This window comes from Phyllostomus hastatus, unplaced genomic scaffold (assembly GCF_019186645.2).
Source record: "Phyllostomus hastatus isolate PE091 unplaced genomic scaffold, TTU_PhHast_1.1 phas_contig_98, whole genome shotgun sequence".
NCBI lineage: Eukaryota > Metazoa > Chordata > Mammalia > Chiroptera > Phyllostomidae > Phyllostomus > Phyllostomus hastatus.
Genome location: NW_025333999.1, coordinates 7,557,554 through 7,584,762, shown reverse-complemented (window position 1 = coordinate 7,584,762; position 27,209 = coordinate 7,557,554). Strand labels below are relative to the sequence as shown.

The window sequence follows — 27,209 nt, the reverse complement described above, 5'->3', positions numbered from 1 at the left end:
AAAGAGCAACCGCTAAGGCCCTGGAGTGTGGTGGGAAGCTGATACTGGAGGAATGGCAGAGGGATCTGAGTGCCTGGAGCAGAGAGAAGGAGGTGAGGGTGGAGGAGGCGAGGCGGGGAAAACAGAGAGGTCTTGAGAGGCTTTGCAGGCTATTAAAAGATCTCAGCATCCTGCTTACACCGTGACAGCAGCATCATTTGTAACCCCTATCCTTGATAAAGCATCCATGCTCCTTCACGTCCTTGATCAGATCTGAGCCAACCTTGGGATGTAGAGAAACACAGTGGGTATTGTTGGATCCACTTTAACCGGGCCCAGTAAATGTTGAACAAATCACCGACTTCTCAGAGAGTCGTTTGAACCGGAATGGACCCTGTGTCTCCTTGTTTCTAGACCTTTCTTCTTTCCACCATGCCTGGATTCCTGTCCCAGGATATCTATGCTATTAAAATAGAGAGCAAATAAAAATGCAGGAACTCTAGCTCATTCTTAGCTTAGATACAGTCCTGCTTTTGCTCCCTGGTCCATTTCACTATCTACAAGTGCAAAAGAGAAAGTTACACACAGCCCAGCCGTCTTGGGCACCATTCACACAGACTACAGTGTGAGCGGTGGCCCCCAGAGTTGAGCCAAGCACAGACTCTACCATTATCTGCCATCTTTTTTAATTTATTTTTTCACTGTTGTTCAGTTACAGTTATCCCCATTTCTTCCCCAATTGCTCTCCCCTGCCCCATCCAAAACCCCTGCTCCCAAAGACAGTCCCCACCCCCTCCATTGTCCTTGTAATCTACCATCATTTCTCATCTTGACTCTGTCTCTTATTTCTAGCCCACAGTTGCCCTCTCAACTCAATGGCAGAATTCCATCTTCCCAATTTTGAGTTTTGGCATCCCATAGATAGAACATGGTTTGCACTGGCACTTTGATAAATAACTGGCCAAAACCCAGCCCAGCCTTGGACTCATCTAGAATCACATGTCTTGTACATGTCAGCCATTCCTGTCCCCTCCTGTCCCTTGCTCCTACACCCCGCAAGAAATGTGGCAGCTCCCCTCCACATTCATCTATTTATCCTTGAGAAAAGTAGCTCATCCCCTGACAGTATTTATCTTTGATTCTTGTGTTTAAGTCAAAGTTCCCCAAGCCCTGGTCTGCAGCCTTTTTCTCTATGGTGTCTTTGCAGAGCCTTTGCCACAGGTCACTCAGCCTGGGCCGCTTTGATGAATGGAATCTTCAGAAATGGACGCTCATGAAACAAACAGATCTGCTAAGCTAATAAACTTTGTTATGGGCTGAGCAAATTTCCTCTTATGTAATTAATCTACTCTCATGGTGGGGGGCTGTGCCGGGAAGGAAACCGGCTGCTTTCTCAAAGGTCTTTGTGTCCCTAGTCACTGCTGCCATTTACAGAGGGGTGACCACAGCCAAGTGTGTTCCCACGCCCCACCTCTTGACTCCTGGGCTTGCTAGTGAATGTGAGAATCCTTGAAGCTACAGAGCTGAGGCGTCCAGCGACAGTGCCTCTGTGTGCTCCGTCACCATGAGAGCTGTTCCCAATGCTGTGTGCTATTTCTCCACTGAAGATGCCTTGTCCTCACTCAATTAAAGCTCTTTTTCCTTCCTCCAACCCTCCAATCCCAGATCCTCTTTGCTCACACTCTTCTCTTAACCTAGAGCCAGTAAGCTTCCTTTAGAGGAAACAGAGGCACCTTTATCTCTTCATAGATGAAATAAAGATCTAAAAATGTAGCCACACACAACACCAACATACCACAGCACAAGAGCAGGGAGAGACCCGTGGTACGGCAGGCAGAGCTCCTTGCTTTGCACTGAGGCTTTCTGTCCCCTGCTTCTCCCCAGGAACTGTGGTCTCCAGTTTTCCCAGTGAGGTAAGCATGGGCAGAATACCTTCATTTTCACTGCTCAAGTGATGGATGGCTTCTCATTTTGAGATGAGCTTCAAATAAAAGACTGAAAATACTCATTTAAAAAAGCAGTTCAAAAAGCAGGCTGAGCTGACTCTCATGACACCGCCACAGGGCAGAATTTCTAAGACTGTAGGCAACAGCTACTTATCCCAGACAGGAGTCTGGGATAAAAGCGTGTGAAATCTCAGTTACTCGGAACAAGCGCCTGCACTGGGGCTCCTCTCCCCCCACTAGAAGTTTGCTAAGAGCTGCAAATGGCTCATGTATTACTAGGATATGGGATAGTACTAAATGCTATCTCAGAGTATTCATAATAACAATACCCTATTAATAATAGTATAACTATTGAGTATTAATGTAGATATATATAATATATTACATGCGTACATATATATTTATATCTACCTGTATGCTGATGGCTAGGAGGAAGAAGGATGGGAGGGGAAGTTTAGTACCACACAGGCAGTATCATGCTGCTTCACAACAAAATGTGTTTTTAGATCCAAAATCAATATGGAAAAAAAAAAAAAGTCCTCCTGAACAGAGGGAATGCTGAACTGGCACAAAACCCAGGTGCAAAGAAAAGGTACACAGTTAAAACGGGGGCAGGGAGCACAAAGAAAAGCTTTCCTAGGTCAACAAGCAAAGCAGAAAGTTGGCATTTTTGCAAAGAAATTAAAGCTAGTTAAGCCTCCGTCTATTTTTTACATAGAGTGAACTTCGAGTAGGTGTCTGTGGAAGACCAAGGACACCACACACGGTGAGAAAGGGCCTGAGCATGGGCCATGGGATTCGCCCTGGAACAGGATGGGAGGGAGCCTCACACAATAGGTGTGCAGGGCGAGTGGAGGGGGCGTCAGCAGGCCTGAGACGAGACGGGAAGGAGGGGCACCAGAATGGATTGCTCGGAGTTTGGTTAAGAACATTTCATGAGAACACTTGAAATTTTATGCCAGAATGACACTGGAAATTTTTTATAACCACATACAGCTGCTTCTCATTATTCACGGTAGTTATGTCCCATAAAGTCACCACCAACACTCCACCAGTGAATACTGAACCATTGCTCCCAGGAGAAATGAAAGGGTAGGGTCATATGAGCCTCTGATCACAATAGTTTCATCAGCTGATCAGTACATAACCTTGTTTTACATGTGTTTCTGTTTAAAGAGTCCTTATTTAATATGTATTTTGATTCACTAACATGGAGCTCACAGCCAGCAGCACTATGACTCATGCCAGAATGAAATTTACCTCACACATGTTTTCTCCACAAGGAACATCACAGCCTTCTTGCACTTGGGATCACTAGACAACGTTTCAGCACGATGATTGTGGGGCACTTTAAACAATGAAATCAACAACAAAAGTGCAAAAACCATGGTGTCAGAGAGACCACAAGGACCTTGAATTACAGTACAGGAACTGAAACAAGAAGGTGAGTCTGACCTCACTGCACCTGGTTGGACCTCAGCAGGCCAAGTGCAGGTCACATGACTCCAACTCACTGCGCTCCTGTCTGAAGAGACTGGGAAGGCGCCATACCTATTGGTTCGTGGCTATAAGTGCATTTAGCAAGTAGGTGATTTCACAAACACGGCATGGAATTACTATGAGGCTGATCATCATTTATTAATTATCAATATCAAATATTATTGTGAGGATACATATATGCATATCACAGTCAGCATACATATAGTAAATGTATCTAGTTCTTATTCCAGAATGTGGTTTTCATTAAGTCCTTCTAGGATTTTAATCCCTTTAATATGCAGATTCCAGAGCTGGGTACTTTTATCCTGACTATTCAAATTAAACCTCAGGTGCCCCAAGAGCAAGACTAGGTGAAGAGAATGCGGTCAGTAAGTCCCACTTGGGCCTGGCTCCACTACCTATTACTGCTCTGCATTTGTCAGCAGGACGTCAAGAAGAAAACTGTGTGGTCCGCAGTCAGACTGGGAACTCACCCAGGTGAGGGGGCGAGGGCTTCGCCCCTCCCCCCTCACTGGCCTGGATCCAGGAGTTGAAATTGCCTGAGCTCATTTTTTAGAATTACTTCAAACTGCTACTTCAAAAATCTTCCGGTGCTGGGACAATGTGAGCTGCTGAGTCGCCTGCTGCCCGGGAAGTGCCCCGAGGGCCCACTGCACTGCCTGGGTTCCCACGATGGAGCTGCTCTGGCGGGACGGCTGCCTCCCACGGGTGCCATTGGCAGCCTCTGTGTCGTGCCTCAGTGCCGTGCTTCCCAGGACCCCGAGAGGCCAGAGCCCATTGGTATTCTGAGAAGTGGGAGAACTCCCTGTGCTCGTTTTTCCGAGGCTGCTGTAACAAACAACCGCAAACTTGGTGGTTAGGACAACAGAACTGTACTCTCCCGTGTTGGGAACCGCCCGGACTGGTATCAGAGGCTGAAACCCCCACCTAGGCTAAGGCTAAGGGAACGCCCTTGGAACTGTAAGCCAGCAAGGAGACAAAAGCTTATCTTCCTGGCAGGAATGCTGCTTCTGCTGCTTTATTCATGACTGAACCCCAAAAAGCTTGGTCGGGTTAGCCAAAGACGGGTAAGATTCCCCACAGGGGGAATGACCTAAGACAGGCACGATCACTTTGGGAGGCCCCCCAAAAGAAGGACTTGGGGGGCCGCAGCAAAAGGGGGTGATGGACCCTCGCTCCTGGGCTCTGACATAGCCTGAGTTCTCAGCGTCTGGGAGAAAACTTCCTTATCTCTCGGTTGCCTTAGTTCCCTTGCTCCACCTAAGCCTGAAACAATGACAGGGTGGTGCAGCTCGGTACTGAGAAGTGCGGATTCCCCAGGGTGATCAGGCCTAAGAAAGAATATGTAAATTACTGTGAAACCTTCTTTGTTTAGAATGCTCTCAGTTGAATGAGAAGGGTCTTAGGAGGAAGTTATTTTGTTCCTCAGTCTTACAGCTCTTTGACCCCAACTCAATAGACCGGCAGAGTTCTTTGTTTTCTATAGTTCCTTACTTCCCCCTAATGAGTACTGTACTTTACCTGAATTATTATGCAAAATGAGCCCAATAAAAGCAGGTATGGACTGTAAATCGGTGCGCTGCCCACTAGGGGGGGTGGCCATTCCGTCCCTACTTCCCCACAGAAACTAGTTTGTCTCTGTGCATGTGTTGTTTTTTCTCGCGTGTTTATCGTCGAGCCATCCACAGCGTTCCGTGGTCACTGCTGGCCGGTGACCCACGCACAACACTCCCGAAATTCTGGAGGCCGGAAGCCTGCAGTCCTGCAGGGCTGCCCTGCTTGTGGGGGCTCTAGTGGAGAATCCTCGCCTCTTCCAGATTTTGGTGGCACGTGTCTTCCTGGGCTTGCTGACCCATCGCTCCTGTCTTGGACAGGAGCCCTCTCCAAGCCTTCCCTGGGTGTCTCTAGGAGGGCACTCACTTATCACTGGATTTAGGGCCCACCCAGATAATCCAGAATGATCTCATTTCAAGATCTTTAATTTAAGTAGATCTGCAATGCCCCTTTTCCAGCAAAGTCATCTTCACAGGAAGATGATATGGACCTAGGAAGTGATATGGACATAGCTTGTTAGTGGGCGGGAGGGGGCACCATTCAGCCCACTGCACTCTTTTTTTTATGGAATGTATGTATTTATTTAAGTTTAATTTTTTTATTGTATCTTTTTTCCATTACCATTTATTCCCCCCATTCTCCTGGGAGCTAAAGTGGTCCCCTGGTCTTAAAGATAAATGGAAAGCAAACTAACAAAAACAACTTCCCTTAGTTTCAGTCCAAAGGCTTTTACTTCCCAGGGTCCAGACAATCCCCAAGCTGGAGGGAAGGAGCAGTCCCTAAGATTGGTATCTTCCCAGTTTCCCCCTCACCTCTCCCTGGAGCTCCCTCACCTCCTCCACCAACACCCTCCAGGCAAGTGCTGTGGCCTTTCCCCACTGCCAGTCACCTGCCTAGACATGATGCTCCCAGAGTGAATGAAGCTGAGGCAAAGCCAGGATCCTCTCCACCCTCAACCCCAACCACAGATGCAGCCCTAAACCAAGATCTTAGGAACTGTTCCTGTCTAAAACGAAAGGTCTCGGGTTTGATTCCCCATCAGGGCGCATACCTGGGTTGCTGGTTTGCTCCTTGGTCAGGGCACACGCGAGAGGCAACTGATGGATGTTTCTCTCTCACATCGATGTTTCTCTCCCTCTCTCTCTAAAGCCAGTAAGCTTGTTCAGCTTTGCTCTCAGTCAACAGTCCTCAAACTGATCTCCAAACTGCATCACCGGCATCACTGGGCACTTGTTAAAAATGCATATTCTCAGGCCCGACCAAGACCTCCTGAATTGGGCACTCTCATGGGGGGGCCCAGTAATCTGTCCTCCCACAAGCTCCCCAGGTGATGTTGATGCAAGCTACAGTTTGGGAACCACTTCCTGAAATATTGAAAACTAAGACGTTTCCCCAGTTTCCTCAGTTACAGAAGGTAAAGGTACTCCTCCAAATACCTCTCTTGAATTCTTCTAGACTAGCTATTGAAAATAATAATCTTGTACAACCAAAATGCAAGCAGGTTTAGAAAACACTTCCAACCTGACTTTTGTTGCACCTCAGAGGTTGGCAAACAGAAAGCAAGCAAATCTCTGTCAGTGCCCAACACTTAGCCTCCACTTTAGTTAGACTCTATTATGTCTCTTCATTGCTCTATGCTTCCCTCATGTTTCACCCAGCCCCCTAAATGACCTTTCTCTGATTCACCGATTCATTATTCAAGGCCCCACTGAGGTCCCACCTTCCCCACCATGTCTTTTCAGCCACACTGCTCTCTCCCTTAACCAAATACCTGGTTGGATTATTGCACTGTCTCATTTAATTACTTCAATTCAGCACTGAATTGCATTGATATTTAGCTCTTCTTTCCTCCCTGGACCCCACAAAAGATTGCAAACCTCTGAAGGTCAGGGTATACAACTTCCAGTAGCTGTATATGCCTGTCTCAGTCATCTGAGACTGTTAAAATAAGACATATAAAGTGGGGCGGGGGTGGGGGGACAGGATGATATCCACAGCAGAAAATTATTTCTCACAGTTCAAGAGGCTGAAGTCTGAGATCATGGTGCCAGATGGTTGGTTCTGATGAAAGTCCTCTTCTGGGTGGCAGATGGCTGACTTCCGGTTATGTCCTCACCTGGTGGACAGAGAGCCAGCCAGCATTCTGGTGTCTCATAAGGGCATTAATCTCATCATGAAGGCTCCACCCCCATGACCTAGTTACCTCCTGCGGGTCCCACCTTCAAATACCATGATATGAGGGGTTAGCTTTCAACATATGGAATTTTTTGTGGGGCGGAGGAACACAACACTCAATCTACATTCAATAACAACACCCCACAGCACCTAGTACAATGTTAAACACACGGTAGGTAAGCAATGGATACTTGTTGAATGAACTGAATTATAAAGAGTTGATCACCATCAATTGTAGTGGTCTCTGGCAATTGCTAACAGAATTGCCTGTGTCTTATCCAGCTGTCATGAAGAAGTCTCCATTCCTTGTCCTGGGGGATAGGGGAAGCAAATATGCACAAATCAATAGTAAAAATCGAACAGGGCCTTTGCAGAGGGGCAACAATGGGCTGCAGAGTCACAGAAGGCAGGCACAACCTGTGTCTTCAGCATCCAGAGAAGTCAGTAAATATTTCTGATGGACTCAGTGATGTCTGTTTTCTACAGGTTTTGCAGTAACTAGAACAGAATATGATGCTCAATAAATGTTTGTGGAATGAATAAATCAACTCTCACGGTAAACTTTAGTGCCCTCCCAGCCTCACAAGCTAGGAACATACCCTGCTATGTGGTAGGCACTCTTGTTTCTAGAGAAGGTGGTTGAATCCATAGCAGAAATTTGCCTTTGCAGACAGACGGTGGGTCAGGAGTTTGTTCCTGTGCAGGGGGTTGGGATCCTGCTGCGGGACTGCATCGTGTTTCCTTCAGGCAGTAAACGCTATGCTCTGCATATCTGTTACTTCTCAGGCACCTGCTCAACAAGCTCTACATCCCTGGGAAGCTGAGTACCGCAGGTCCTCCTGGAGGTCCTGAATTCACTTTAGAAGAAGTCCGTGGGTGGAGCTTCTCCTACTGCATGCTGACATGACTCACAAGCCCTCCAACACCGTGCCTTCCTTTGAGCTCTGGGACTGCTGGGAAGGCTTGGGCTGAATGAAGAACGTCTTCTTTAATGGGGAAGGTGACTTCCCTTGCCCAAGGGTGCAATGATCCATAAGAAGAAAATTATTTAATCCCAGATGGGACAGATTTCTGGTATATTGGGAAAGGACAAAAAAACGTGAGACATGGGCCCCTCAAAGGCCATGAGGATGGACACGAGAATGAGAGCCAGGAAAGACCAGCTCTGAGTGCTGCCATCAGCTACCTGCAAGACTCTAGGAAAACCACAGTGGAGGCTGCAGTTCTTCTGTGTGACAAACGAACTAACTAGCTGACCCCTAAGGTCATCCTAGCTTAAACATTCTGTGTCTGATTTCCCCTTGCTTTTTGCCTATTTTGTATCAGTCACCAGGCATCAAATATGTTTGCCTCAAAGTAGTATGTCTCTCTGGCTAATACTTTTCCTGCTTGCTCAAGGTTCTGGCTACTGTCTCATCATTTTCTGCATCCTTCTGGGATTTCTAGCAAATTCTGATATCAGTCTCTTTACCTCTGGTGTATAAAGCAAGCAACAAAGTTGACTTTGCTTCAGCTATGTTTCAGGATCAGCCCTAATCATCCAGACTATAAAATCAAGGCTCTAAACCACAAACAAAGGAAGTTTCCTAATTAGAACCATCTCATGGCAGGACTCACTGGGGTTCAGAGAGGTCGGAATGTAGCAGCCCAAGTTACTCAGACCTTGAGGCCTCCAAGGTCACCTGGCAGAGGATGGTCGGTATTTTTAGAAACGTGTAGAGTTACTACTGAGAAATGTGAGAGTGATAAAATTACTTTCAGCAGGATTTGTTGGCTGAACTGAATAATCTTGAAGCCTGTTTTGTATTATGATGACAAGGTGAATAAAGGGTATAGGAGTGTGGGTTCTGACGCATTCAGAATTTTTTTTAATAAGCTTCTGGATGGAGCTGATCTCAAACACCGAGCGAGCACACGCTCTCTCTCTCTCAGGAACTGGTGTGGTATCTTCAGTGTTTTGACAGTTGCAGCACCAGGGGGACAGAGTTCTCGGCCTAGGAGCTCTGAGGACTCTTCCTTAATGGGAGTGATGGCAGCAGAGGCGGCCGAGCCAGTGGTGAGGAGGAAGGGAAGTTCTGGCGTAGCCACTGGCCTCAGGGCTGGGGGCGGAAACAGAGACGTGAGGCATGAGCATCTGAAAGGCCATAGTAAGATCAGTTATATGCCCTAAGTCCTTATAGAAAATCTCAGAAAACTTAAAGAAAATTCTTGGTTTGTTGGAGCCGTTTTTGGAGTTTTGTTCTTTGTTTTAGACAATCTTTCAGGAAATCAAAACTTCCCATTATTAATCATAGCAATGACTACCATCACTGAAAACCTAACATAGTCTAGAGCTGTGATGTCTAACACAGGAGCTATATCAGGTTATTTACACTGAAATTAAATACAGTTAAAAACCCAGTTCCTCAGTCACACTAGCCACATTGCAAATAATCAGTACCCACCTATGACTAGTAACTTCCCTATAAGATGGGCAGAATAGGGAATTTTCATTATTGTAGAAAATTCTATTAGACAGTGCTGTAGCCACTCTCACTTTGTCTTATGGGTATTACCCCTAATCCTCACACCTCTGCACAGTTAGTACTGTCACCTCAGTTTGCTGCTATGGAACCAGATTTCAGAAGCATTCAGTGATTGGGCCAAGTTCACATACAGAGTAAGTGGCAGAGGGTAGGACACGATTTTAAGTTAGTCTGGTTCCTAAGCCCCTTGTCCCTCTTTATACCATGTTTCTTGATTACAACTTCTCATCATGAAACCTTCTTTTTCAAAAAGTCTTCCAAAAGGTCACAACTATCAACAACTGAACCTAAAAAAGAAAAACTAAGCAAACAACTAGAACAGGAACAAAATCACAGAAACAGAGATCAAGTGGAGGGTTATCAGTGGGGAATAGGAAGGGAGAATGGGGGGAAGGTACAAGGAATAAGAAGCATAAACAGTAGGCACAAAATAGACAGGGGGAGGTTAAGAATAGTATGGGAAATGGAGAAGCCATAGAACTTATATGCACGACCCATGGACATGAACTGAAGCAGGGAGGGAATGCTGGAGTGTTGGGGGGAGTGGTGCAGGGAGGAGGATGATAAAGGGGAGAAAAAAGTTGGGACAACTGTAGTAGCATAATCAGTAAAATATACTTAAAAGAAAAGAAAGAAAAAGGATATTCACCAAAGAATAGAATTATCATTGAGCTACTGAGAATTTAAGTAGAAAGTCTATCAAACTACCAGGGTGAAGGTTAGGTTCTCAGGAAAACAGCACAGGAGCGTCAGAAGCCTTTGTGTGAACACACCCGCCACAGCGGGGCAAACTGATTTGGAAGTTGTCACCTACACCTGATGGTTCATACTCCGCTGAGGAAGACAGTCTAATGTGCTGCTAAAGTCGACAGGCCTCAACCTGCCATCGGCTAGCACCTTAAACAATGAGAAGCAAGCAGAAATTATGACTCCATCTTATAGAAATTCATGTTTTGTCTAAAGCAGGAAGAGTGGGTATGTAGTTCTAGAATGTACCACAAGCAAGTATTAAAAGAACTGCATAGAAAGATACCAGACATGGGAAACTAAATTAGTTAAGAAAATAGATAACCTCTATGTGAAGGGAGACAAAAGTACGAGTTTTCGCCAAGAGAGTGATGACGGCGGCACTGAGCCTGGAGTGACTGGTCTCTGTGTTTCTCAAGGACGGGCCGGGATTTGCCCTTTGTGTCTCCTGCAGCACACACCCACCACACACTGCAGCTGCTGCTCCTCGGTGCACACACCACACACTGCAGCTGCTGCTCCTCGGTGCACACACCGCACACTGCAGCTGCTGCTCCTCGGTTGCTTCTTGAGTTGAAGCAATTGTAAGAATTCCCTGTTTCTGCAAATCCTGATGAAATAATTAGAATAATGGAATAGATGACACGAGGTGGCATTTTGATCAGTTTCTGGATAAGAGCGACTTGGCTCTCCTCCTGCACGTGTGACACACTTGTCTTTGATACTGTGTCCCGTTTACGTGGCTAACACTCACTGTGGCTGACCCTCACAAACTCGCTGTGGAAGGCAACTTCACCCTCCAGCCCCTCAGAGGTGCAGATCCTTCAAAGGCAGCAGAACTCAGCTCCCAGGGAGTCTGTGTGCCCCACCTCAGATGTCCATATGATGGTCTGAGCACATACTGTGAGTCCTTGAAGCTTGGGTGTCTGCCCTGGAAGGCAGTTTGGACAGAAATGACCCCAGCTGTACTCAGACGTAAGAGAGGACAACATGTTATGATACAGAGAACAGGAGCCAAGCCAGAGGGCAGTGGAAGGAATGGAATAACCAGAGGGAAATGCTCTCATTGTGCCAACTTTTTTCTACTTCTAGGCAAGTGGTCATCTTCAAAGCCACTTCCTGTCAAGGTTACAGTGACAGAAGGCAGATCCTGCCTTACCCCTGCTGGCCGTGGATATTCATACCTTATATGAATAGGACATGAGCAGCCCAGGTGCCAGGCTCTGTGACTCACTGGGAAACAAAACGGCGGCATATGTTGGGTTGTTGTTAGCTTTCCAAGAGTCCGAATCCCAGGGCAGAGAGCTGCTGCTCTGAGTATCAGTAGGAAGGTTTCAGTAGCTCTCTGTTTCGAGGAGGGCTGCCTAACATCTCCAAGGCAGGGAACAAGGCCAGTGCCTGGGGATTGGGCGAAGGTGATTTAATGGTTCCCTCCACCCTGGGCTATGGGGGATGTGGCTCAAGGAGAATCAGCAATGCAGAGCATGTCATAGGGAGGAGAAAGGAAGGAAACCTCTCCTTAGCAACTCTCAGTCTCTGCTACTAGTTTTTCAGTTTCTCCATGGAGCACTTTCATGCCAGGACAGTACATTTCAAAAGCTGTCTGATCATGCTGGGAATGCGCTCCAGGTCATCCATGTAACAACTGTTGAACCTCATTCCACGGTGTCTGGCCATCCTGGGCCTGTGTGAGCACACGGGCAGGTTTGTGCAGTAGCTACACCAGCACTGGGGGTGGGGAGTGGAGAAGGTCCCCCAGGGAGAGGGGTCTGAAATGAAACAGGCACAACTGAGCAATTAGCTAAATGGTTAGGGAAGGGCATTCTATGCCATGGGAGTAGCATATGCAAAGGCCCGTAGGTGAGTGAGAGCATGAACATTCTGGGGGATAAAAGGTTCGCTGTGACTGGGGCATAAGACATAAAAGTGGGAGCAGTGTGGATGCTGACAGAGAGATGGGAAGGCCCCACACTCCCAGCAGCTCACATCAGCTGAGCGCTGGTATGAGCCCAGCACTTAGTTGTATGTGTACAGTTTCACTTACTATTCACAGCCACCCTAGGAAGTAGTTACTATTTTTATTCTCTCCTCCTTTAAAGATAAGGGAACTGTGGCTTAGTGAATTTATGAGGCTGGCCCACGATCATCATTCTGTAGTTAATTAATGAGAGCACCAGAATCTGAGCCCAGGCAGTCTGTCAATGAGTGCTTTGTACCGTAAGAACAGTACAAAGGACATTAATAGACTCATTAGCTAGATTCAGCTAGGTTTGTGAATTGTCAGTATTTTTCCATATGTACAAATCATTAGTCAAATTATTAGCACTACAACTATTATTAGTTTTCTGAACCATTTGGAAATCAGTGGCAGACACTGAACACTTTACCTATAAATTGATCAGTAGATGTTTCCCACATTCTTATAACAACAACAACAACATACTGTTTCTCCTTTTGGGAGGGGAAAGAGGGGGTACAGTGCGTGAAGTTTCCTCTCCTTAAAGGGTGAGACCTAGAAGTTGCTCTTGTATCTTCCGTTTGCATTCATCAGCCAGACCCCACATCTGCGCACCAAGGCAGCTGAGAACAGCAACCTGTAGCTGGGGAGCCCATTGCCCCACCAAAACCCCAGTGGTGACATTAATCAAAGGAAGAAGAAGAGAGTGGATGCCCTGGAGCCACCAGTGGTCTCTGCCGCAGCTGTCCCCTAGGCTGTCGTTTCCTTTAGTGAAGACTCAATACGTGAACGAACAGATTCAGCTCATCAACCTAACTATTTCTTTCGGTTATTGTTCATGGTACTTACTCACTTGTTTTCTTTTCTGGGTAGAGCTCTTCAGAATTCTCTTAATATAGTTTTAAAATATCAAAACTATTCAGTAAAAAATAATTCTAAGGCCTTATTTGCAAGAATGGAGGGTTGCCACTTCAGAATTTTTTTGGATAGTTCTGCTTTCTCAAATATAATTCTAGTGGGGATGAGAAAATTCACACAAAGAGCAGAAACAAAGTGCTTCACACTAGAATCCAGGTTTTTCACTTTTCATTTATTCTGGGGGAGTCTTGGGATGGGGGTGGGTATTTGGTCGGTTTACTTAATGTATAAAAGGCCAAACCCGCTGAGAGGTAGCTATGGCATAATGTCAAAAATGACCCAACACGGTGCTTCAACTTATTTTCTCGTTCTACACATGATGAAACAGTAGATGCCTCACAGTGGGTTAACTGCAAACCAGGACTTGGAACCGGATTTCCAGACTCAGGTGCAGATCGTCTCTGCGTGCTATGCGACCTCGCACTGATTTGGGGCCGGTCTCCTTCCTCACATGTCTGGCTCAGTTACTACCGTCCAGGTAACATCTCTATCTCTTCCATGTAATCTGGGGAAGAAAGTACATGGAAAAAAATTGTCAAAAGTATTTGTTTGTTTGAGTCATGCATGCTTTGGAATCATTTTAAAACTAAGAGAAGAACACAGGCGGGGCACGTCCACTGTCCCTCTTACTTGGGGATTATTGCTTCCATCTGCGCCCGACCCCGCTGTCAGCCACTGCCCGATCCCACAGCCCCTGATGACATCACACCACGCACGGGTCTTTCTGTCAACAGCGCCCAGGAAGACAGATCCTTATCTTTTCACTCTCTGTCCACTTTTATATGAAAAGGGCCCACAGTACTTTATTTATTTTCATTTTCATTCTTTTAGATTCTTATTGTGAAATATTTCAAATATTAAAAACAAGAGCAGAAAATGATACCACACTGGGATACCCACTACTGAATTTAAAGGACTCTTAACATTCTGTCATATTTTTCAGAATAAAACCTATTGTTTTATTTGTATTGTTTATGTTATTACAGCTGTCCTCACTTTTATTTTTTTGCCAAATTTGCTCCAAGATTTTTTAAAGTATACAAAACGTTGATACTCTCGAAGCTTGAGTTCATTCCCTTCCTCCTCTCTCTCTTCTTCCCTCCTGAGAAGTAGTTAATAAAATTTTGAAATTTTCTCCACCGAGGTCTTTCATATGTTTATCTGCCAGTGTTATTCATCAGTACGTTATAATTATTGTTGTTATTGTGCAAGGACTTCTTTATACCTTTTTTGTTTTAAAGCTAGAGAAAGATATTTTCTTTTGTTTTTAATTTAGGCTATATTAGCTTTTTTGCAGCTGTGGCATCAGATGGCCACAAACTCTGAGACTTGTAACGAGAGAAATCGACTCTCCCACAGTTCCGCAGAGAGAAGTCTGAAAGCAAGATGTAAGTGGGGCTGAGCTCCCTCCCCAGGCTCTTCCTACCTTGACTCTTTCAACTTCTGGTGGCCACCAGCATTCCTTGGTTGGGGGCAACATCACTCCAGTCTCTGCCTCTGCTGCCTTCATTGCCTTCTCCTTTATTGTCTGTTGTAAGATCTCCCTTTAGCTCGCTCTTGGGGACTTTGTGATTGTATTTAGAGCTCACCCAGGTAACCCAGAATAATTTTTCCTTCTCAGGATCCTTAGCTTAATCACACCTGTAAAGTCTGTACTACTCACTGGTTCCAAGAATGGAGACATGGACATCTTAGGAGGCATTTTCACCTTCTGCAGGGGTTATACTTAAATTTGTAACATACAGATACTCAACTCTAAATGGTTCTGAAGAAGTACAGAGTTGACCACAGCAAGGCTGATGGAGCCCTTTACTTTTAGAACACTCCCACATCTTATTTTTATTATATGTTTTATTTCTACACATTTTTTTAAATCCCCATTCAAGGATATTTTTTCACTGCTTTTAGAGACTGGGGAAGGGAGAAAGAGAGAGAGACAAAGAGAAAGACATTGATGTAAGAGAGAGAAACATTGATTGATTGCCTTTTTGTACATGCCCTGACCGGGAATCAAACCGGCATCCCTTTGTTCTACGGGACGACACTCCAACCAACTGAGCCAGACCGGCCAGGGCTATTTCTACACATTTCAACAAAGAAGACTTTTTTATATTTAATTCATTATATTGTCATTTGTTGTCGATTTACGTTACCATTGTTTCTTGTATCCTTGGTTCACTTTTTTCTTGCTGAAATATTTTACAGATCTTTTAGGGAGAATCTGTGGCTGATTCATTCTCTTGTTCATCTTACATCTGAAAAGTCTTTTATTTTGTCTTCAGTCTTTAGTGACTCTTTTACTGAGCAGAAAACCCTTTTCACAATTATAGTCACTGAATACTTGAAAATATTACTCCATTGTCACCTATTTAGCTGATGAGAATTATGCTCCATGTCAGATTCTTTGTGGGGGATGTGCCCTTTGTTTCTGGCACATCATTAAATTCCATTTAGATTTTTTTCAGTTCTTTGTTTAGATTTATTTCAATTCACAAATTCTCTTTTCAATAGTCCCTACAGGATTGACATCTTTATTTAATTTTGGGAAATTCTTCTCAATTATGTCTTCCAATACTGCTACTTCACTGTTTTCTCCGTTCAGTGCTAGAACACCTAATAGACCAAGGGTAGACCCTCTCTATCTACCCTCTGTGTTTTACACCTGCTGGTTACTGATTTGCTTATCCTTTGTGAATTTTGTGCTAAACTGAATTTTGTACTTAATTCTGTTTGATTTATTTCAGCTTTCTAATCTGCCAATTTATAAATCTTCTCTTCAACAGTCTATTCAAGGTGCAGTGATAGGCAGAATTCAGGTGCCGTAAGAGCCAGGGCTCTGCTGCCGGCCTGTCTGGGGGCAAGTCCACCGCTAGCACTTATTAGCTGATGGGCTTAGACAAATCACTAGCTTCTCTGGACCTCAGTTTTCTCATCCATAAAAAGGAAATAATAGTACTTGCTTCATAGTGTTTATGATGTTAAGAGAGCCAATATACATAAAGCACTTAAAAAAGTTCTTAGCACACAATTAATATTGTTCAATAAATATTTAAATTTACCTCAAAACTTTTTAAAAGGATTAATTTTCATATCCTTTTTAATTACTGCCTTTAAAATTATTATTTTAATACAAATTACATCTTCATTTATCTCTTGGAACATCATAAACATCTTTTTAAAATTTTTTGTCTTTTTTTATTGAAGGTTCTTTTTGTAAAGATTTTATTTATTTATTTTTAGAGAGGGAAGGGAGGGAGAAAGAGAGAGAAACATCCATGTGTGGTTGCTGGGGGTTGTGGCCTGCAACCCAGGCATGTGCCCTGACTGGGAATAGAACCTGTGATGCTTTGGTTCACAGCCCGCCCTCAATCCACTGAGCTATGCCAGCCAGGGCATAAACACCTTTACTTTTAAGTATTTTTCATATTGCTCCATACCCTGAATTTCATCTGGAGAGGTTTCCTATTCTGATTTTTGGGGTTTATTGGCTACTTGACTAAATGTCATGGGCTTGGGTGTGTAGAATAACAGGCTCATTTTGAGTGTGAAGTTCTTTTGCTGCCTTTCGCCAGGGCTTGTCTCCTCTGTCCAGCAGGTGTGTGGTGGCCTCCATCTGGCCTTCTGGACATTCAAGTATAAAAAAAGGACTTTGAATAGTAATTTGGGTTTTATTTCTCTCCTAAATTGCTATGGGGGGTTTCAAAGGTAGTGTCACAGAACCAATCCCTAGTTTGGAGCTATGAGAGAAATAAAAGCAATATTTTAGATTTTATGAAACCCAAGAAGTCACTGATGGTAGGATGCAGAGATGCTCTGTGTAACAGTTCAGGAAAACTGCCCATGAAACCTTCCCATAATGCTTTTGTTATCACATGATACTTTTATTTTACATTATCAAAAAGAGCTCTTTTAACATAGATGTCAATTTGTATTATACATTACTCTGTACATGCATAAAAGTCCATGGGTAAAGCGTTCCGAGAATGTCTTCACCTTTTTTGATTCAGACACTGGTGTCCATGTTTTTTCACATCACATTGGTCTCTGTGCTGATCAGACCATGGGTGATGGGACATTTTTGAAAATGTCTACAGAGTTTCCTTCACCCTCATTTGGTGTCTGTAATCTGTCAGGAAAACCAGCTCACAAACACCTGCTGGCTGACAGGAATTCTGGGAAGCTTTCCAATTTCAGAAATATTGAAGTGTAAAAGCATTCACATCACAGAACTGATTTTTAAGAAGAGGTAATTACTGATTTGGATTCCTATTCAGAATAAGCTACTTAACAGAACCCAAAACATTTTCACTCACAGCGAAAGGGGAAGCATGCTAGAACTCCCATCACTGCTTCAACAGGGCCCACGATGCTGAAGGGCACAGGATGAAAAGCTGTTACTGACCCTCTGCATCTGGGACCCAAACTAAGGTCCTCGTGCCCAGGGCACTTCTCGCCAATAGAATGAAACTGAGTTAGAGAAAGCGAAGCAGAAACTTTATTCTTTGATCAAGGAATGGAGAAGGATGAGTTCAAGCTCTAATGGCACCTTCTCCCTGACTGGGAAGGAGTCTTCTGTACTTACAGGCTGTGGCAAGGAGTGATTAAATTCTTGCAGACATGCATAGTTATTCTTCTGTTACACTTAGCCATTTTGCACACGATCTTTTTTGTACACATGCACCATCACCATCTTGGTTCAGCACCTTGGTTTTTGTACTCAGCCCTCTTCATTTTCCGGTCTGGAATCCTTTTTCAGCTCCCACAAGCGATCATAGCTTGTGACATAGCTTAGGCATTCAGACCTCAGTCTTTTAAATAATAGCCTGGTGACCAAATCACTCAGTAGCATTTTTACCTTGAACAAACTAAGTTCTCTACAGCTTAGCCCTCTTCCCCATAGGTTCATGAGAGAATTAAACCAATTAGTATGTGCAAAGCACTGTCAACCAATTGTCATCAGAAACAATTCAATGCCAATAGGAATCTCCAGTTTGGGGTGTGATACAGCTCAGCTGGGAGGCTGCTCTGCAATGGTCTGCCTGCTCTGGTGAGATGTCTTCAGAACTTCAGATCTAACTGGGAAACACACTCTTGTATGTAAACTGCACTCTGTGAACCAGGGGGAAACTGGCTTATATGGATAGAAGTCCCCAACCCTGATTCCTGATTGGTCTGTCCTCATGCAAATAAGGACACCAAATCCTCAAAGTTTGCTTGGTCCAAAAGGTACTGTCCTGACTGGTCAGAATAGAGCCACTCTGATTGATCAGAGCTGTGCAGCTATAATTGGATAAGGAAAGCCTTAATCCTCCTGGTCTTAATAGGATTCCGAGAAAACTTAATAAGGACTGGCTCAGATGGTACAAACACAGTGCACACAAGCAATTCAGTATGAAGGGAGTTTAATGCAGGCTTGTCCGTGAAGTGAAGTTTGCATGAGAGGCCCCTGTGCAGAAATGGCTGCGAGGCTCTGCTTTTGAATTTGAGCCCAGTTTAGCCACCAGGAGTCCTTCTTAGTAGGTATCTTATTTTTTTTCACCTGCCGGATTTCACAGCACCCAGAACGGTGTGTGTATTCATGATTTTCCTTCTTCGCAATGCTACATTTTTCTTATTGCCCAACTCAAACTTCTCTTCTTTTCACTAATAGGGAAAATCCCCACCCCAGACCCTGGCTTCTAGCTATGAGCTTGGCTCAGGGCAGCTCCCTCCATCTACCTCACCCCTACTCCTCTAGCTCAAATAGGGCTTGTTTTCAGTCAGCTTTTTCTGGCAGGATCACAGCTCTGGCCGCAGTGTCTGTTACCAGGCCCAGAGCCTGCCCCATCAGCCCTATTTATTGCTCAGCTTCTGGCCCGTAGAAATGTATGTCTGGTTTCTGAGCTCAGTTTTATCTTTTTGGTTTTTTTCTTTATGTGTTTTGTTTGTGTTAAAAGGTAGTCTGAGGTACATTAAACATTTTAAAAATTATCCTTTGCGACAGTATGGAGAACATTATGCTAAGTGAAATAAGCCAGTCAGAGAAAGGCAAATATCATAAGATTTCACTTATATGTGGAGCAGGATGACATCTAAGAGGGGGGAGTGAGGGGGTGGAGGGATGGAACAAAAAGGAAAAAGGACTCATGGACACGGACAACAGTGTGGTGGTGGCTGAGGGAGGAGAGTATTGGAGTACTGAATGATAATGGAAAAAGTACAATAAAAATTTTTAATAAACAAAAAAAGTTTATTTGAGCAAAATTCAACTCAAATTGGCCAGCAACAAACCAGAAGTGGTTAGGAGCAATCCACTGGAAGATGTTAGGGGTAAGACTTTTATAGAGAAAAGGGAATAAATTATTTGATTGGCTGTATCTTAAGCATTTGCATTATTTAGAAAAGACTAGTTGGTTGGCTGTGACTGGTAGTCCCTAGGTATTGATTTCTTAACCTCAGGCAGTCACAGACTTAGGTTTTGCTTTATTTACATTGGCTACTAAGGTATCAGAGCTGCCTCAGTCTAATGGTCTCCTTGTTTAATTTAACACCAGTAAGTATCATATCTTTTGACCTCAGTGGGTGATTAAGGCATAGATTCCTTGTATCATCTTGGCTGAAGTTTCTAGTCCTGTTTATACATATCTGTCAGTAGGGCTTATGTCTTCTTCATCTTGACAGCTAGTCCGGCACCTGGCATGGGCCTGCGGTGCCGCATGGTAGAAATCAACAAAAATGATTAGATGAATGAAACAATCATCTTTATTTCAAAACCTATCTCAGCACCATTTTTTAGGGTTTAGGGTTTTTTGTTTGTTTAATTGGGGACTCTAAGTTTCTGTTCTTATTCTTTCCTATGAGACTTAGGGTCCAGGTCACGAATTTTTATTTGCTTTTTTTTTAAGCAAGTATTTTTTTTAATTTTGAAATACTTTTAAATCTATAGAAAAGTTGCCAGAGCAGTATAAGGAACTCCAGCTTCTCTTTCTCTTAGAGTCCTTGTTTATTGCATTAGCTCAATGCTCCTCCCCACCTCCTTCTCTGTGTACATGTATGGGAGCACACACACACCCCGACATGATGCCCCATCACCCCTGTGTACTAATATGTAACCCCTAGCTTTAAGCTTCACCATTCCCCCTTCCCTGAAGTACTAAAAAGGGCGGGAGTTTACCATCAACCCATGACTTCTCTGAATCCCTTTCAATTGCTCTTCAACTTGGACCTATTCAAAAAATCCACTGATTTCTTTCATTTCCCTTTGCCCTATTCATTCCCTAGGATGAGACTTTCTTGAATCTTACAAATCCCATATTTTTTTTCTCTAGAGGAGGGACATAGTCTTATGCCTTGAGGGTTTCTTTTTTAAGAGTTTATTTATTTATTTTCACAGAGAGGGGAAGGGAGGGAGAAGGAGAGGGAGAGAAACATCAATGTGCAAGAGATCCGTCAAACAATTGCCTCTCACACACCCTTCCAACTAGGGACCTGGCCTGCAACCCAAGCATGTGCACTGACTAAGAATCAAACTGGCAATTTTTTGGTTTGCAGGCTGACCCTCAATCCACTGAGCTACACCAGCCAAGACATCTTGAGTTTTTAAATAATGGTCCTCAAGAGGACTTATCCACAGTTCCTTCGAAAACTAACAATAAAGGGACATAGGATATCTAAAAAAACCTCCAGTAAAACTCAAGTTAAATATTTAATTATTGGTAACGGTCCCACCTTGGATTTGACAGAATTCAGGGAATTTTAAATTTTCCTATCCCCATGACTAAAAGGCGACTCAGGAGATTCCTGGGTTTGGGCTTATATTAGAGAACGTGAATCCCGAGTTTCCTGTCATGGCTCAACATTTACACTCTCTTCCCAAGACTGACCAGACAGAGCCCCTCACATCGACAGGAATCCCATAAAGCTTTCAAAGAAATAAAAGGCAATCTTTATGATCCACCTGCTTTAAGACATCCTAATTATCAATGGCCTTTTTTCTTTTTTGTCTGTGAAAGAAAGAGAAGTGTCTTAGGTATCTTGACTCAACAACATGGAAGCCAACGTAGGCCCATTGGATACTATAGTCAACAATCTGATCTGGTGGCCAAAGGCCTCCCTCCCTGTAGGAGAGCTATTGCAGCCGCTGCCAATTCACTACCCATTTCAACAAGATAAGGGTGGGCCCTCCAGTGACTCTTTATGTGCTTCGTTTATGGAAGTCTTACTTAACTTTCACCATACTCAGCACCTTTCTGCTAGCAGACTAACCTCCTATGAAGTTCTTTCATTGTCTTGATCTAATGTGACTTGTTCTTGTAAAACTCTGACCCCTCTTACTCTCTTCCCTCTGCCGACTAAACTCCTCAGGAGTGCCTGACCTAAACAAAATACTAACTCCTCAAAATGATTTACAGGAAATATCTTTCAAAAATGCTGAATTAGTTTGGTTTATGAAGGTTCCCACCTAAAGATAAAGCAAGCCACTCTCAAGGAGCCTATATGATTGTCTCTCTAAATAAACTGTTGAGGCCAGTCCAATGCCTCAGGCAACCTCTGCTCAACAAACAGAACTCTGCATTAATCTGAGCCTGCAACATGGTGGAAGTAAAACTGCTAACACACTGACAGTAGGTACACCTCTGTTGTCCAAGACTTTGGTATGTTCTGGAAACAGGATTCTTGACTTCTGGACAAAAGAAAAAAAACAGTTCTATGTCTTAGAACTCCTAGAGGCTATTCAATTACCTAAATCTTTGCCAATCATAAAAGACCCTGGGCATTCAGTGGCAAACACAGAGTAAAAATGGTAATCATTTGGCTGATAATGCTGCTAAGTTAGTAGCATTAAAACAGTCAGCCCCTAATGGAAACACCTACATTACCAGTTGAAGCAATTGAAGGTTTAAAAGACAAAATTACGGGAAGCACAGAATTTAGCTGTTTGGCACAATAGAAAGAAATGGTTAGATTTTATAAGAACAACACTGTAAATTGACTCTAAAAGAAACTTACCGTTAGGTCCAAAGGACCAGCGCCTCCTCCCTGATTGCACAGGGCAGCATACCTCACTGCACGTGCGTGGCCCTGCCACCGGACACTGACGGGTGGTGCCACGACGGCATTCCTGGGAGTCATTCCTGAAGACCCTTCCCAGCTATACTAAGTTAAAAATCTTTAACCAACTCAAGACCACCAGCATGAATTTCATTCCAGGACTGAAGCAGGTGGCTTCACCTGACGTAGATGACTCTCCAGGACCCCAGACCAGGGCCAGTCACACGTGTGCCACCCAGCAACCCTTACACTTGGCCACCCCGTCACCACTGCTGTCTTGTTTACTTATTGTTATCATACCTCTTTTTAAACAAACGGTTTTTAAACAAAACCCTTGATATCAATACAAATAAATAAGCCAGCACTAAACAACATAGCTAGGAATAAAAAATAGTGATGCCTATATACAGTGGAATATTACCCAGCTATAAAAAAGAATAAAATATTATCATTTGTGACAGAGTGAATTAACCTAAAGGGTAGTATGCTAAGTGAAATGTAAGTCAGAGAAAGACAAATACTGTGTATTTTCACTTATATGTGGAATCTAAAGAACAAAATAAACTAACAAACAAAATTGAAACAGACTCATAGACACAGAGAATGGACAGATGGTTGCCAGATGCGAGGGGTTGGGGGACTGGGTGAAAAAGGTGAAGGCCTTAAAAAGTAGCAATGGAAGTTCCCGAATAGTCATGGGGATGTAGAGTACCCAAAGGGAACATGGTCAGTGATGTTGTAGCAACTGTGTGTGGGGCCAGGTGGGTGCTGGCAATATCTGGGGGACCATTCTATGTAATATAATCACTATACTATCCACCTGAAACTAATAAAAAATAATACTAAATATAAACTGTAATTGAAAAATAAAAATTTTAAAAATAAAATAACTATTTTAAATAACATACTTACATTTTTTTCCACCTAGTAATAGACATAAGCAATTAACTGTGTGTGGCATGGTGGAAGTCTGCTTGCCGGCACCAATCACAGCTCTTTCAAAGCAACTTGGGAAATCCTTTCATAAGCCCCCCTACTTCTGTCTTTATGAGCTCTGTCCCCTTCTCCCTCTCACAATAAGTTGGGGGTTTTTTACTCAAATATGTAAATATTTGAGTAAAAAATTTACTCAATTTCTCCTGAAATGCAATTCCTAAAAAATTCCAAAATAAAGGTTTTGTTTGTCTTGCAGTTCTTGGTCAGTGAGGGACAATTCATTTATTCATTTATTTATATCAGTTGTTAACCTAAAACTAAAAAGCCAAAGTGAGAGGCAACAAGCTTGTGTTTATTTTTAAATAAAAGCAATGTGGAAAGTACTGATTCAGGCAGAACCCATGTTCCAATTAGGGTATTTTATGAGAAGGAAAAGGGAAAGAATTACACCGATGGAAGGAATTTCTATTGGTGCTAATAACCTAAGTTATTCTTTAGCTATGCATCACTGTTTACTGATTTTTAAGAAAGTCTTTAATGTTCAGTACTTGTGGTCTGCTTTCCTGTTAACTCTACAAAGAGTTGTTCAGAAGACGCTGGTGCTCTGGCCCAATCCAAAGGCAGTTTTTCCCCTACAGACGGTCCAAAGGTTCAAGGAGCAGGCCGTGCAACGCACGTCCTCCAGAATGGCTGCACTGACTCTGTTTTTTAAATGGCTCCACTTATGCCAGATTTCCACAGCATAGTCTCATGATTTCCTAAGCATCACCCCACCCCTCTACTCTGGGTGGGTAACACGAGGCTCAAGGGTAGATGAGGGTGGGGTGGTTGTCAGGCACAGAATAGAGAATGGTTAGACACATTATTTGGTATGTAGTGTAAATTAATCCTTTACGCTTTAGTGAGGCCATTTGTATACAAGGCATACAGTCCTAGTGGGGTGAACAATCTGAATGGTCAAAACAGTTACTTCAACTTGGACTTATCAAAATGTTGCATCTTAGACTACAAATATGTTTTTTAAAATATAATAAGGAGCATTTAAAAGTTTATACAGCAACTATGATTTGGTCAAAGGATGATGGGTAATTTCAATTTTATCCTTTAAACTTTCAACTTTCAAATGATTTACAGTTAATGTATTTTGCATATACAAACCCAAATTATTTTTAAAAATTTAACACAATTATATACATGCTATGTGATCACATCATTATGTATTTTTATTAAATTTGCAAAAGTAAGAGTTTTAGCCCCCAGCTGGTTAGGAGCATTTTCGTTACCACTCTCACTTCTCCGTCACAAGGTGATGTTGGAGAGATGGCAGTATCATCGCTAAGCGGATTTTAGCAATACATTTATTTTTGGTTTAGTGGGCTACATTATGTGGTTCATTCCAGCATAGGCTACTTATTGCTACCTATTGCTATCTCATAAGCTTGGCTTCCAGGAAAACCCCTACCACCTCCCACTGTGCTGATCACCCAGCACTGTGTATAAAAGTGAAAGTTAGCAGTTATATGGAGACACAAACATACCAATGAACTAATATAGGAGGCCAAAGATAAGGGGAAAGTTTAAAATGTTTGGAGCCAGAAGCCAGCCTATGGAAAGGTGCTTCAAATCTTAAAGCTTATGTATAAAAGAACACTGTTAGAAGATTACTCAAATTTGACAAAAGCTCTAAAAGTTCACATTACATTATCAACCAAAATTGTGAAACTGAAACTTTTGTAGTAACCAATAATGAAGAACAAGCTGATATATATACTATAGAAAAGAACACACAATCTTTTCTATTTTTATTTTCTATTTAAAAATCATTGTCATATGAAGAGGCAATGAGTATGCAGTCAAAAAACATTTTAAAATACTCCCCTGGCTGGTGTGCCTCAGTGGATTGATTGCCAGCCTTCAAACCAAGGGGTCACTGGTTTGGTTTCAGGTCAGGGTACGTGCCTGGGTTGTGGCCGGTCCCTGGCTGGGTCATGCAGGAGGCAGCCTATCGACGTATGTCTCGCACACCGACGTTTCTCTCCCTCTCTTTCTCCCTCCTTTATCCTCTCTCTAAAAATAAATAAATAAAATATAAAAATAAATAAGTAAACAAGTAAATAAATATTATAGAACGCATCAGGCAGTTGGTTGATAAAATTGTTATTTCTTTGATTTTTTAAATTTGTATAATATTTTTAATTTGCAATTTATTATGCTTATTCATTCTAAATACTTTTACTTTCATCAATAATTTTATATTTGGAATTTATATTATTTTAAAGGGCTCCCTTTCCCCAATCTTATAAGCTCAGGCCCCCCAAACTGGACCTGTGTGGGAAGACACAGTCTCCCAGACTTGTCTTCTGGGTGCCGCTGAGGCCACTTCCTCACTCAAGGAGAGTTAAGGAGGTGCTGACTCTTTAACTCTGAATAGATCAATGGGGATTAGAACGAGAGTTAATGGTTCTGAGACAGCAAGGCAGAGGAGGCTGACTTCAGTGGAGTGGGAAGAATAAGGTAGAATCAGAGTCTCAGTTTGTGGTGATGCTAGTGCCTGGGTGGACTGTTTGTGGCCACTTTAAACAGAACTGATTTTTAATTTATTAATGTAAAACATTTGTAAATCTCAGTTCTCATTAAGCCTACTTTAGCAGAAGCTTTAAGTTCATTTTCATTCTATTTATAAATACAGTAAATTTTAACAATCATGTTAAGGACACTTTCGATTGCCATTTAATTAATTTCTACTGAACAAAATATTCTAAAGAATCAACCCTATTTACAACTTAATTATATATTTCCAAACACTTAAACTGTATTTATGAGTGTAATATACTTGATTTCTTTTGAAGGACTTGCAATGCCTAACCTAAAAAAGCAAAACTTCTTTTATTTAGCCACTTTACTAAATTTAAATATATTAATTTTTTATTTATACTGAATCCCGAATTCTCTGAAACAGTCCAAATTGTTTAATAAACTTGTTCTCCTATCCCTTTTACCTGAAACTAGATGAGTTAATTATACATTGTAAATTGGAATCACAAACCAAATCTGTCAGATACACAAATATGACAAATTTTCTTAAGCCTGGGTGGACTGTTTGGACTTAAGCCTACCACCAAATATATAAATTATCCCTAAATTTAGCCCCAAGTTTTTACTAAATATTTGATTGATTGTACTATCTCACTATGTACAATTTTGAGCCTTCCCAGGATTAAAAACACTGATCATTCCTGGCAAACTGGGGTCTCCATCCCCAGACCTGTGATGCTTACCGACCACAGACTGCTCCTGGTGTGCAGACAGTCTCCAGAGGTGACTCCCTCAGTGATCCCCGCCTCCTGGATCTGCTCGCTGGTACAGTCTCTCCTCTGGGCTCTGAGACTTGTTTGTAACCAATGGAACGTGAGAGAAATGAAGACTTGCTGCTCCCCTCAATGTCTCCGAATGATCGCTCTGAAGGAAGCCAGCTGCTATGTAAGCTCAACCACCCCGCGTCCACCATGCCACAAGAAAGCCCAGACTAGCCACAAGCAGACACCACGTACAGATAGAGAGATACGCCTGGCCAGCTCCGGCTGTCCCAGCTCACAGTCATTCATGTCAATCCAGCTGAAGCCCAGATACTATGCTTCTCAAACACCCCTGGGGAGCCCATCTGAATTCCTGACCTACAAAAATGTGAAATATAAAACTAATGAGATTTCTTAAACCACTAAGTTTTAGGGTGGATAGATAACTGGAATTCATGCAAGGTGACAGGGCCACCAATGATTCGTTGAGACACTTTTCATGGTTTTCTAACATAACATTCCAAGCACATTTCTATCAATCAGGGTTCCATGATCCTGACTTAGACTAGTCCTTAATTTGATTGGAGTCAGCGCCCAGCCCAAAGATTCCTACGACTTCCTCATGGCTTGTTTGGATCTTGCTTTT

At 43.0% G+C, this 27,209-nt stretch overlaps 1 pseudogene; it reads right to left on the bottom strand.

The window, feature by feature from the left end:
* Positions 1-3,988: 3,988 nt before the first annotated feature.
* LOC123828583 overlaps positions 3,989-27,209 on the bottom strand; it is a 102,633-nt pseudogene continuing 79,412 nt past the window's right edge.